The following is an 11,496-nucleotide window of genomic DNA, read 5'->3' on the forward strand; positions in this document are numbered from 1 at the left end:
CACACACACACACACACACACACACACACACACACACACACACACACACACACACACACACACACACACACACACACACACACACACACACACACATCACAGTCACAATATATACTTAGACACACTAAATCCTCTCACAAACACACTTACACACCCATACTTACCTGAACCGCCACACCAGAAGCGCTAATTCAGTATCTCCGAACATCGGGATTTTGAATTTCGTGCTTCTGGTCTTTTGGTATTTTGGGGTTTCAGCTACATGGTCTCGAGCTTTTGAAATTCGGTATTTCAAAACTCTGAGATTATGTAGTGAACCCATATATATATATATATATATATATATATATATATATATATATATATATATATATGTGTGTGTGTGTGTGTGTGTGTGTGTGTGTGTGAATCTATTTTTGCATGTACACATTTCTGGCTGAATTCACACACACACACACACACACACACACACACACACACACACACACACACACACACACACACACACACACAGACACATGAAAAATTATTTAAAATAAATGACTGAATGTCACTTGTAGTCTGCAGGTGTTTAAAGTGCCTTGTAGAAAACAATTGCATAGCAGCGTAATACAAAGTCTGGTTAGTGACTAGCAGTATATTAGATGCAGCACTAATAAAGTAACTGTCTATTTAACAGACGACCCATACAATATTGTCAGTTTGCAACATTTACTGTCTTCAAGTTTCTTCTCAATACAGCATAAATGATGTTCTCCATGAAACAGCTCTAACAAATCTCCCCAGAAATTAGATTACATCTCAAATATATACATTCTTATGAAAGTAATCCTTTGCGAACTTTCAAAGTCATTATTTTGGTATTTAGAGAGTCTTTCCTATTTGAAAATCTTTCTGTATGAAACAAGTCTTTTGATGATGTCATGCAGTCTGCTAATAAGTTGCTTTGTGTTCTTGTTTCAAGGTGAATTACATGACAGTTTAGTTTGCCTCCAGCTCAGTTTCCTTCTCGCACCTGCGTCTCAGGAGTTCCTTATCAGTGTTTTCCTTCAGCTGTATTAGACCTTGAAAATTCATGTTACATTTATACATGAATGCCACTTTATTTATTTATTTAATTTTTTCCTTGCTTCTCAGCTAAAAACAGTTTACCCCTTTTTCATATGTATGCTATCAAATAGAAATACATACATGCATCTAACTGACTATATTATTCCTACATATATTATAGCAACAGAAGTTTATATGCATCTAACTAGCAAACAGATCTGCACATTCATTTATAAATTTCTAAATATATCTAACAACACACACACACACACACACACATATATATATATATATATATATATATATATATATATATGTGTGTGTGTGTGTGTGTGTGTGTGTGTGTGTGTGTGTGTGTGTGTGTGTGTGTGTATGTATTTGGGCATGTGCACATTCCTTGCTGATCTAATCACTGTATTCCAGCAGTATCTCTGTATGTTCTATGTCCAGTAGATCTGATATGTAAAATCATTTATTTATATAGTGTAATATTTTATATTTTAAGGTTTTTCATGTTTTATTACATTTTAATTTTTAAACATTTCTGTAGTGTATATTAATGAAATAATTCCCGTTGCAACAGAGTAGAGTAAAATATAATCCTGACCAGCGTATAGACTAATTGGGCGTGTAATGAAAATATTTACAAAGGGCTAAAAGCCATTTGCAGCATATAAAACCCATTCAGAATCATCCATATTATTCAAAATTTTATTCAATTGCTCTGAAGCAGAAACAACTGATTTCTGATTTTTGAATAATAATATTTGAAGCTTTTTCAAACCAATTACTATTGCTATGGTAAATAACTTCATGCAACACAGTTCAGCAAAGCAGAATAATCTGCTTTATTGCAAATGAACACTCATATGTGACAAACTAGCAAACAAGGTCTTGTCTCTGGGAACAGAGCAATTGTAATGATTGTATAGTGTAAAAACATGTGAGTAAACCCTTGATCAATCAAACTATAGCCAGTGATGAATTAAATCTCATCTTTATGAAATAGAAAGACAGCTTGAATATTTTTTTCAGTTTCAATCCCATTCTCAAGCAGATTATCATATATTTATCCAAAAATTGCTTACCATACTTTTCTCACTATCTTCTTCTTCAATATGATTTTCTTTAATTGTGGTCAGTGGCTCTATTAAATTTCTATTTTAATATGCAAATTTTGTAATTTAATACCTTTTCTAAATTCAGTAAGCTTCATGACCAACATTTTCACACAAATAAAGTAATGCCTAAAGGAATATTGATTACGGCAATCAGCATAAATCATTTTAAAATACTTCCTGTCCAACAAGAAAAAAAGGTAAGTCAACATTGCCCATTGGGAGCTGTCAGCTTCTTCAGCCTGTGGCATCTCTGCAACTTTTTCCATAATTTCTAACTGACTGTATATATCACACTAATTATCAGGAATGAACAAGCAGCACTCTGGTTGGATGAGTGCACATGTATTTCCTTTAGAAGCAAGAGTGAAGTCAAGTGCCATGTGATTCCGCAGCACTGCACTACACGTGCTAGTTATTTGAATGGTTTTCTAATTAATTTATTCAAAAGTTGTATTACTGTGGGCCAGATTCATGAAGGCTTGCACGGAGTCTAAGAGTAGTGTAAGACGGCAGACAGGCAATATGTCTGCCGAGCGATTCAGCAATAGCCGGCAGGGGCGTGCATGAGAGCTTCTAAAGCTACTCTTGCATGGACAGTGTTATGGTATGCAAATTACCTCATTTGCTGCTGAAAGCTATGCAAATGAGGTAAATGTGCGATTCAGGAAACATTAACCTGTCCGTGGAAGAATAGTGTTATTTGCAGAAATGTACTCCGTTGGTAACGGAGTACCGTTCTGCAAATAGCTAAACGGAGCTATGACAGCTCCAAATAAAGGATGCATCTAGTTGAGGAAGCATGCCAATGGCCAAATATAAGGCCATTGGCATTTGCAAATGTTGTAAATCCTTAAAATCCAGTTTTTTCCCCGATCGCCGATGTTTAAGCGTAGCGCAGTGGCGTGCAAATGTGCTGCCCTTTAAATAAAATGAAAAAAAAGTGAAAAATAGCCACAAATGGGCATTTTCACTAAAAAGCTTGTTCTGCCATGCAGGTGAATGGCAGGCTGAAAACAGCATGGCCACTGAATAGTGGTTGCTAAGGGGGAGGAAGCTCAGTGTGAGAGATGTAACCAAGCATTAGTAGGCAATCCTATGCAAATGAGGATAAGGATAGTGAATCCCAATTGTGAGCCGTGTCCCTAGAGTTTAAGTGTAGCAGTAGGGGAGTAGTAGAGTAGAAGATAGGTGACATCATGAGGGGTATGTCTGAAAGACTGTAAGCTGATTGGAGCACAGTGGCTTGTGTTTGCCCTGAGTTGCTTAGGATTGCAAGAGGTGTGTCTACAGTTGTCCTAGCTGAAAACAAGAAACTAAAGGTGTACGCTGTGGCTATATCTGAAATATTTTGCAAACGGGCACACAGCGTGTGCGCGTGTGTGCGCTTGTTTACACGGCACTGCCCCTTGTGGAAACAGAAAGGGAAAAAGGAAGGAAAAGAAGTAGTAGGAAGTTAACCAAGGAGAACTAGCAGAGCTGCCAGGTGAAATATATCAGAATCAGCCAATTACACAGACAGTAGACTAGCCCAGTCCAGCCCAGCACTTACTCTGCAAACAGCAGTCTACCCTGTTTTTTCCCAAGCACTCTGCAACACTGCAGTAAACAAAGAGTGAAAACATAAAAAGCTTAAGTCAGACAAAATGTTAGGGGCTGCTATTGCTATCATAAACCAACATGTGCAAGGTGCTGAGGGTGGTGATGTTGTGAATGCTGCTGAGCAACCCACAGTGAGGAGACGGAGAAGAGTGTACAGACCCAGGGTAACCTACCAGGGGCTACCTGAGCTGGAGATAGTGGAGCACTATAGAGTGGACAGAGACCTCCTGCAGCAAATTGTTGAGCTGTGCCGGCCATGCCTCACACACAGAACCAACAGAGGGGAACCCATCCCAGTGGATACCAAGGTATGTGTTGGCCTATGAATACTAGTTACAGGTACCTTCCAGAGACCAACTGGTGATATGATGGGGGTTTCACAGGCATCAGCATCCAAGGTACTGCACCAGTTCCTGGATGCCATGTCAGCACATGTCGGTGAACACGTATATTTCCCCAATTCCAGTGAGACATTGGCCAGCAATATGCGTCTTTTCCACCAAATAGCAGAATACCCTGAGGTAGTGGGTGCAATAGACTGCATGCACATACTCATCAAAGCACCACCCGGTGAGTGGGGTAGGGTCTACATCAAACGCAAGGGCTTCCCCTCCATCAACTGCCAGGTCATGTGAAATGCCCAGGGCATAATAATGAATGTGTGTGCTGGCTGCCCTGGAAGCTATCACGATTCCCACATCTGGCATCTGATGCAGCTGTACCAGAGATTTGCCAATGGGGACATCCCTGATGGTCACCTAGTGGGGGATGCTGGATACGCACTGGAGCCGTGGCTGATAACACCCATCAGAAATGCACACACACCCGAACAAGAACTCTATAATGAGGCGCACGCGCAAACAAGAAACATTATTGAGCATGTGTTTGGGATGCTCAAGTCACAGTTCCGGTTCCTGGACACATCTGGTGGAGCCTTGCAGTACTCACTAACTACATGTACCCAAATTGTCATGGTATGTGCCAAGCTACACAATATGATCCTGTGAAAACAGCTGCAGCAGGAACAGCATGGGGCAGGGCCAAACAGACCCCAACCATTGCCCAGGCCTGCACAGGCACAGCGTGATTCAGAGGAGGAACAACCTGAGCCTGCCCCAGTAGGCAGAAGGAGGCGTGCCCAGTATGCCTTGGCCTTGGCAAAGAGGCAATGCATAACACATACACTGACTCAGTAGGAACCCAGGAAATGACACCTCTCTCTGACTCGCACATACAATAAAAGGGATGCCTAACTTGACACTACCTGTTTTCAAACATGTATAGGGAGTGTACTATGTGTATCCGACATAGGCAGCCCTGCAGCACCACCTGAGGCATGATTGCCCTATTTTAAGCAATATAAAGCAGTGCTAAGCAGATTTTACCACTATTTAGCATATTTAAGCCCAATTGTGTGGAGCTGCACACCACGCAAACTAGCGTAATGTTGGGCAACGTTGGGCAAAGTTGGGCAATGTTGGGCAAAGTCAGGCAAAGTCAAGCAAAGTCAGGAAAACACGCTCACACCTGCTTTACTGTTCCTTAACCAGTCAGGTCTGCCCAGCAGGAAAATAAAAAGCAGTGACAGGGCTCAAACTCAGGATACTGTGCACTATAGTCACAGTACTGAACCACTAAGCCATGACAGCATTTCACTGGCGCAGACACAGCAGGACAATTGTAGACTAACGCAAACGCAAACAAATGCTGTATCATGCCCCCTGAGCTTCCCCCCAGGCCTATGCAGACAGATAACAGCAGGCCAGGCAGTGTGATGTGGGTTGGGTAAGCTATGAAGTCACAAACTAATATACGTGAAATTGGAAGCTAAGATCTGTAGTACAGTAGTATGCCTCAAGCCAGTATGATAGGTAACAGCACAGACTGAAATGGAGTACCTGACATAGCAGTGCAGGCCTAGCAAATGTGTATAAGTGTCAGGTGAACCCCTCATCCTATGTGCACCCACAGTAACAATCAGGTGTGCCCCCCAGGTAGAAATGTACAAATAATAGCTGCCCCCCCTGTATGTAGAAATGTTGATAAGTCTATGCAAAGTGACTCATGGAAGCCCTGCAGGCACAGCGTGCTTCCTGTCGATGTACAACACAAAAGTGAGCCCTGAAGTAAAAACCAACTTGATTTTTCACACACATATAGTATATATGCCCATACTGGGCATGCTCACACACTTAAACAAATTTAGCAAATGTCAGTCAGCAACATACTGAAAGGTCATACTGGGCATGCTCACACATTTAAATAAATGAAGCAGATATCAGGCAACAACATACTGAAAGGTCATACTAGGCATGCTCACACACTTAGGCCATGTCTGAGTACAGCAGTGGGCCACACATATCTGGCAGTTGCATATGTTTTACCACAGGAACCTGTCACTATTCACCAATCCTGCCTTGTGCACACAGTTATATGAAAACAGACACATATAATATATTGGAACCCTGTCATAATCAAACTATGTATCACAAGTACTTAAGTTGTTCACAGAAAGTGAAAAAGCAAAGAAGACCGATAAACCTGCAATCAGTATCATGAATAAACAATGTGCACTCCAAACATTATCCAGTCCATGTTATGGCAAAATAATCTGTGAAGGAGTCCATAGAGAACCATGACGCTTCCTTCCTCTATGTCATAAAGAGCAATGTACACTCATATATGTCCTGAGTCAATGCAAACTGTAAATGACTGACATTGCCAACATCCTGCCAGACAGGCTCATATATACATACCCCCCTCTCACTGACAAAAGGCCCTATCATCATACCTGGAGATTGTGAAAGCACAGATATCACATATAGAATGGGTAAACAGCTCCTTCCAAACCTGAAAACACGGCGTCTATGGGATTACATTGTTTCCCTAGCTGTTTCATAAGTGAACTCCAGAACAAACAGACCCTGCACCTGAACAGACTGTTGAGCCTCACCCTCTGTACAGGATATGAAACTGTTGAATGTGTTACAGCAACATTTGGCACACTCCACAAGTGTTGGTGCATAACAGACCATGGGAACTATTGTCTTATAAGCCTATTAAGCCTGATCTGCAAGGCCATGGAGTCCATCATGATGGAACTCATAAACAGAGCTATTGGGAGCCTACAAACACCCAACCCTACCAATTTTGGTTTGGTCAGGGGCAGATCATGGTTCCCAAACCTGCTAGACTGTTTTCAAGGCAGTCACCTAGGACATACATCAATGAAATGAGCTACACATGTCCCACATAGACCTTGAAAAGCCCTTTTCCAACATCCCAGACACATGCCGTATCCACAAAATCAACAACCTGTGTATAAATATGTATGTCATCTGATGGATTGCCAACTGGGGCACAGATAGATCACACAAAGTAAGAATTGTGGTCTCCTATTCAAGCTGGTAATAACTGCTGTCCCCCATGGCTCAGTCCCTCCTGTCTGGTGTATACTTTTCAAAAATACAGTCAAACACACGAGGGCTATGTTTAGCAAAGTTTGTGGATGACTGCAAAAAAGTTGTCATCGATGTTTGGGACAACAGAGACATCCTTAAAAAGGGTCTCAGTCAGACAGATGTGGAGTCAAAATGATGGCCTCAAGCTACAGTCATACAAATACCACATAGGTGCCAACACCCTAAATATGGAGGTGATAATAAGGGATCTATGGACACATGTGGATAGTCATCTCTACTTCCAGAAACACATTCACAAAGTGGTCAGACAATCATGCTATGTGTTCCCACAAACTGCCAAGGTCTTTGCATGTAGGTCAAAGGAGGTTCCCTCTACTCATCAGTCATCAGACCTGTCAGAGAGTACCACAACACACTTGCGATGAATCTGACTAGGCACCTGCAGCAGCTGGAAAGACCACTGAAGTACAAGAGGATTACTGGCCTCAAACAGTTTCCCTATGCAACAAGACTGAATTTAACTCAATCTGTGCTCTGTTGCATACTGTCTACTCAGGAGATCTCTGCCTAACAGACAGGTCCATGTCATGGCAACACTCAGATCTGCTCTGAGTTACAGCTCAATGGCACTAAATATACAGACCCAACTGATATTGCCAACATCCTGGCAGCTAGGATCAGTGCTAACTTTACCCCCTCTCACCCATGAAAGAGCACATCTCTATAACAGAAGACTGCAAAGTTGCTGTCATCATGGCTGCATAGGTAAAAAACACTCTCCAAAGCCAGTATCACAGCATCCATGGAACCAGATAACTTCCCAGGCTGTGTTCTACACAAACTACAGAACGAACAGGCACCACACTGATGTATCATGTTCAGTCATAGCCTCACCTCAGGCTTTGTGCCTGCTGAATGGTGCACAGCGATGGTTATCCCACTACACAAGGGTGGAGACAACACGGACCCCAGGAACTAGCGCCCCATTAGCCTGATGAGCCTGCTCTGCAAGGCCATGGAATGTATCATCATACAACTTGACATTGGTAATCTCCAAACTCTGGACCACAACCATGTTGGGTTTGTAAAATGCAGATCATGTCTCCTAAACCTGATAAACGACATTGACGCAGTCACCAGAAACATAGACAAGGGTAAGGTGGTTTGCACAGCCTATGTAGATCTTACCACGGCTTTCAACACCATCCCCCACTCTGGAATTATAGATAAACCCACTAAACTAGGTAGAAATTGCTATGTCACAAGATGGGTTGCCAACTGGCTCACTGACAGAACACGCACTGTGAAAGTAGCAGACTCCAAGTATGACTTTGGACCAGTGACGAGTGCAGTACCACAGGGTTCAGTCCTGGGTCCAGTCCTGTTTTGTATTTACTTCCCTGAAGTAAACTTTAACATGGAAGGTCTGTGGCTAATGAAGTTTCCAGATGACTGCAAACTAGGAGCCATAATTGTAAATACTAAAGATGTGGACATCCTACAAATGGGCCTCACTGAGACAGATGCCTGGTGTCAAAGCCATGGCCTCAAGCTCAATACCAATAAGTGCATTGTCATCCCCTTTGGTAAAAACTCTGTAGCCATGAACTACAACATAGGTGGTAGTATACTTAACACTGAAAGTGTGATAAGAGACCTTGGGTCACAGGTGGACAGTGGACACACCTGTGATAATCACATCCCCACAGTAGTCAGGAAATCCTTCTATGTGGCACACCTCATCACAAAAGGTGTCTCATGCAGAATAGAAGAGGACATTGTTCCCCTTTACTCATCACTCACTAGATCCATAATAGAGTACAATGCCCCTTTTGCTATGCACCTCACAAGACATCTATAACAACTGGAAAGCCTGCAGAAATACCTCACAAAGAGCATTAGCGGCCTGAAATATATGCCATACACAGACCGTCTCAAAATGCTCCAGCTGTACTCTCTCGCATATCGCCTACTCAGAGGTGATCTCTGCCTAACATACAAAGCTATGTCAAACACAGAGCTGTTGGACATGCTCCGCATAAAACATTCAGAATCCCTCTGATCTTCGGCCTCAAAACCCCGAGTGAAATACAAAAGGAAGGGTTGTATCTATTTACCTTATGGATACCCACACCTTCAGGTTAGTGGCACAGCATGAGGCCTTGGAGACCATGCAAGTGCAAATAACATTGGGCAAAGCTGCTTATCAGATTGTAGCCTGCTACAGATCACCTACCTTGTTTCAGGAACCTCACTCAGTATTCCTGAGAACAGTGGAAAATATAAAGGTCCTATCAAACACCATTATATGAGGAGATTACAACTACCCAAACACTGAGTGGGAGAATTATTTGTGTACAACGTCCTTTGCCCAATATTTCCTAGAATTTAAAAACTCAAATGCCCTGGAACAGCTGGTCACCATGCCCACTAGAGGTGACAACATACTGGACCTGATCATCACCAACATGGGAGTACCAGTGTTCCACAACAGAGACAAACCCCTCGCTGGTAATATCAGATCATAAAGTAATCACACTGGACATCCACATCCCCAGTCAAGGAAACCACTGTGAAGACATTTTCAAAAGCAAACTGCACACTTCCCAAGACCAAAGTGGAAAGTTCCAAAGCCCCTTGCTATAGGATAATGCTATACAATCTGCCGAATCATTTACAAGTGCATTCTATGAGCATCTACAGGGATACATGGATCGAGACATCCCATATAAAACCAAGATGCACTCCTCCAAAAATAAGAAACCAATCTGGAGGTCGTCGCCCATAAATAAGCTATACAACAGAAGGAGGAAACGAACACATGATAGAGCAAACTTCACAAAAGGAAAGGCATCACTGATCATTATTAGGAAGAAACAATGATCCCTCATAAAATAATCCAAGGCCAGTTTCTAAAGACAAATTGCCAAGGAATGTAAGAATAACAACCACAAAGCCTTCATTAGCTATACCAAACATTTAGGTGGCAACTCTCAAATATGCTGTCAGCTACTGCAAAATGGCAAAAAATACACTGAACCAACTTACTTTGCCCACATCCTAGGGGACAAGTTCAGTGCAAACTCCCCCACATCACCCCCAAAAGGGCCTGTGTCCATCCCAGAAGAATGCAGAGCCCCAGACTTCATGGACATGCAGGTAAAAACAGCCCTCTCCAAAGCTAAGAGCACAGCATCAATGGGACTGGATGGTGTCCCAGGCTGCGAGTTACACCAGCCCCAAAAGGAACTACACCCTCACCTACATTCACTGTCCAGACTCAACCTTACCACAGGCTATGTACCCAAAGAATGGCATACAGCAACAGTCATCCAGCTCCACAAAGGGGGTGCCACAACAGAACCAGGAAACCATTGCCCTATAGGCCTACTCAGCCTGGTCTGCAAAGTTATGGAGCAAATTATCATGGAACCCATAAAAAGAGACATTGGGGACCTCCAGACACTGGACTCTACCCAACTTGGCTTTGTTAAAGGCAGATCCTGCCTCCTAAACCTAGTTGACTTATTTGAAACAGTTACCAAGGACATAGATGGAGGTGAACGTAGTCCCCACAGCCCACCTGGACCTCACTAAGGCCTTTCGACACCATTCTCCACTCTGGCATCATGGACAAGCTTACCAGCTTGAACATTAACAGCTATGTTACAGGATGGGTGGCCAGCTGGCTCACAGATCAAACACACATGTTCAGAGTTGCGGGTGCCATGTCCGACTCTAAACCAGTCACAAATGGCATCTTGGTCCTGGGACCCCACCTGTTCAGTAGATACTGCTCAGAGGTACAGAAAAGCATGGGAGGAGTATGGCTGAACAGGTTTGCAGATGACTGCTAATTGTGGTCCATAATCGACTCTACGGCTGACACAGACATCCTCCGGAAAGGTCTTACAGAGACAGATAACTGGTGTCAAAACAATGCCCTCAAGCAGAATGCCAAAGAATGCATAGTCATCCCCTTTGGATAAAACAAAGTGCACACAAATTACCACATAGGTGGTAATCCAGTATGTATGGAGAATGTAATTATGGCCCTGGGGACCCAGGTAGATAGTAAACTCTCCTTTGATGATCAAATTGCCAAAGTGTTTAGAAATTCCTTCTATGTAGCCCACCTAATTTCACCTAATGTAACCCACTTTGTCTAGTCTGATGATGTCATCATCCTACAAATATACCTGTGGAAAAGAGAACTCCCATTAATGTGTCTAGCACGTCGTGTTAATGCGTACTTCTCTAGTATCATAAAGTAGTTAGGTAGGGGTTTCCACGATGTAGGTGGC

This window comes from Protopterus annectens, chromosome 1.part1 (genome assembly GCF_019279795.1).
Source record: "Protopterus annectens isolate FY-2018-M chromosome 1.part1, PAN1.0, whole genome shotgun sequence".
NCBI classification, from domain to species: Eukaryota; Metazoa; Chordata; order Ceratodontiformes; family Protopteridae; genus Protopterus; species Protopterus annectens.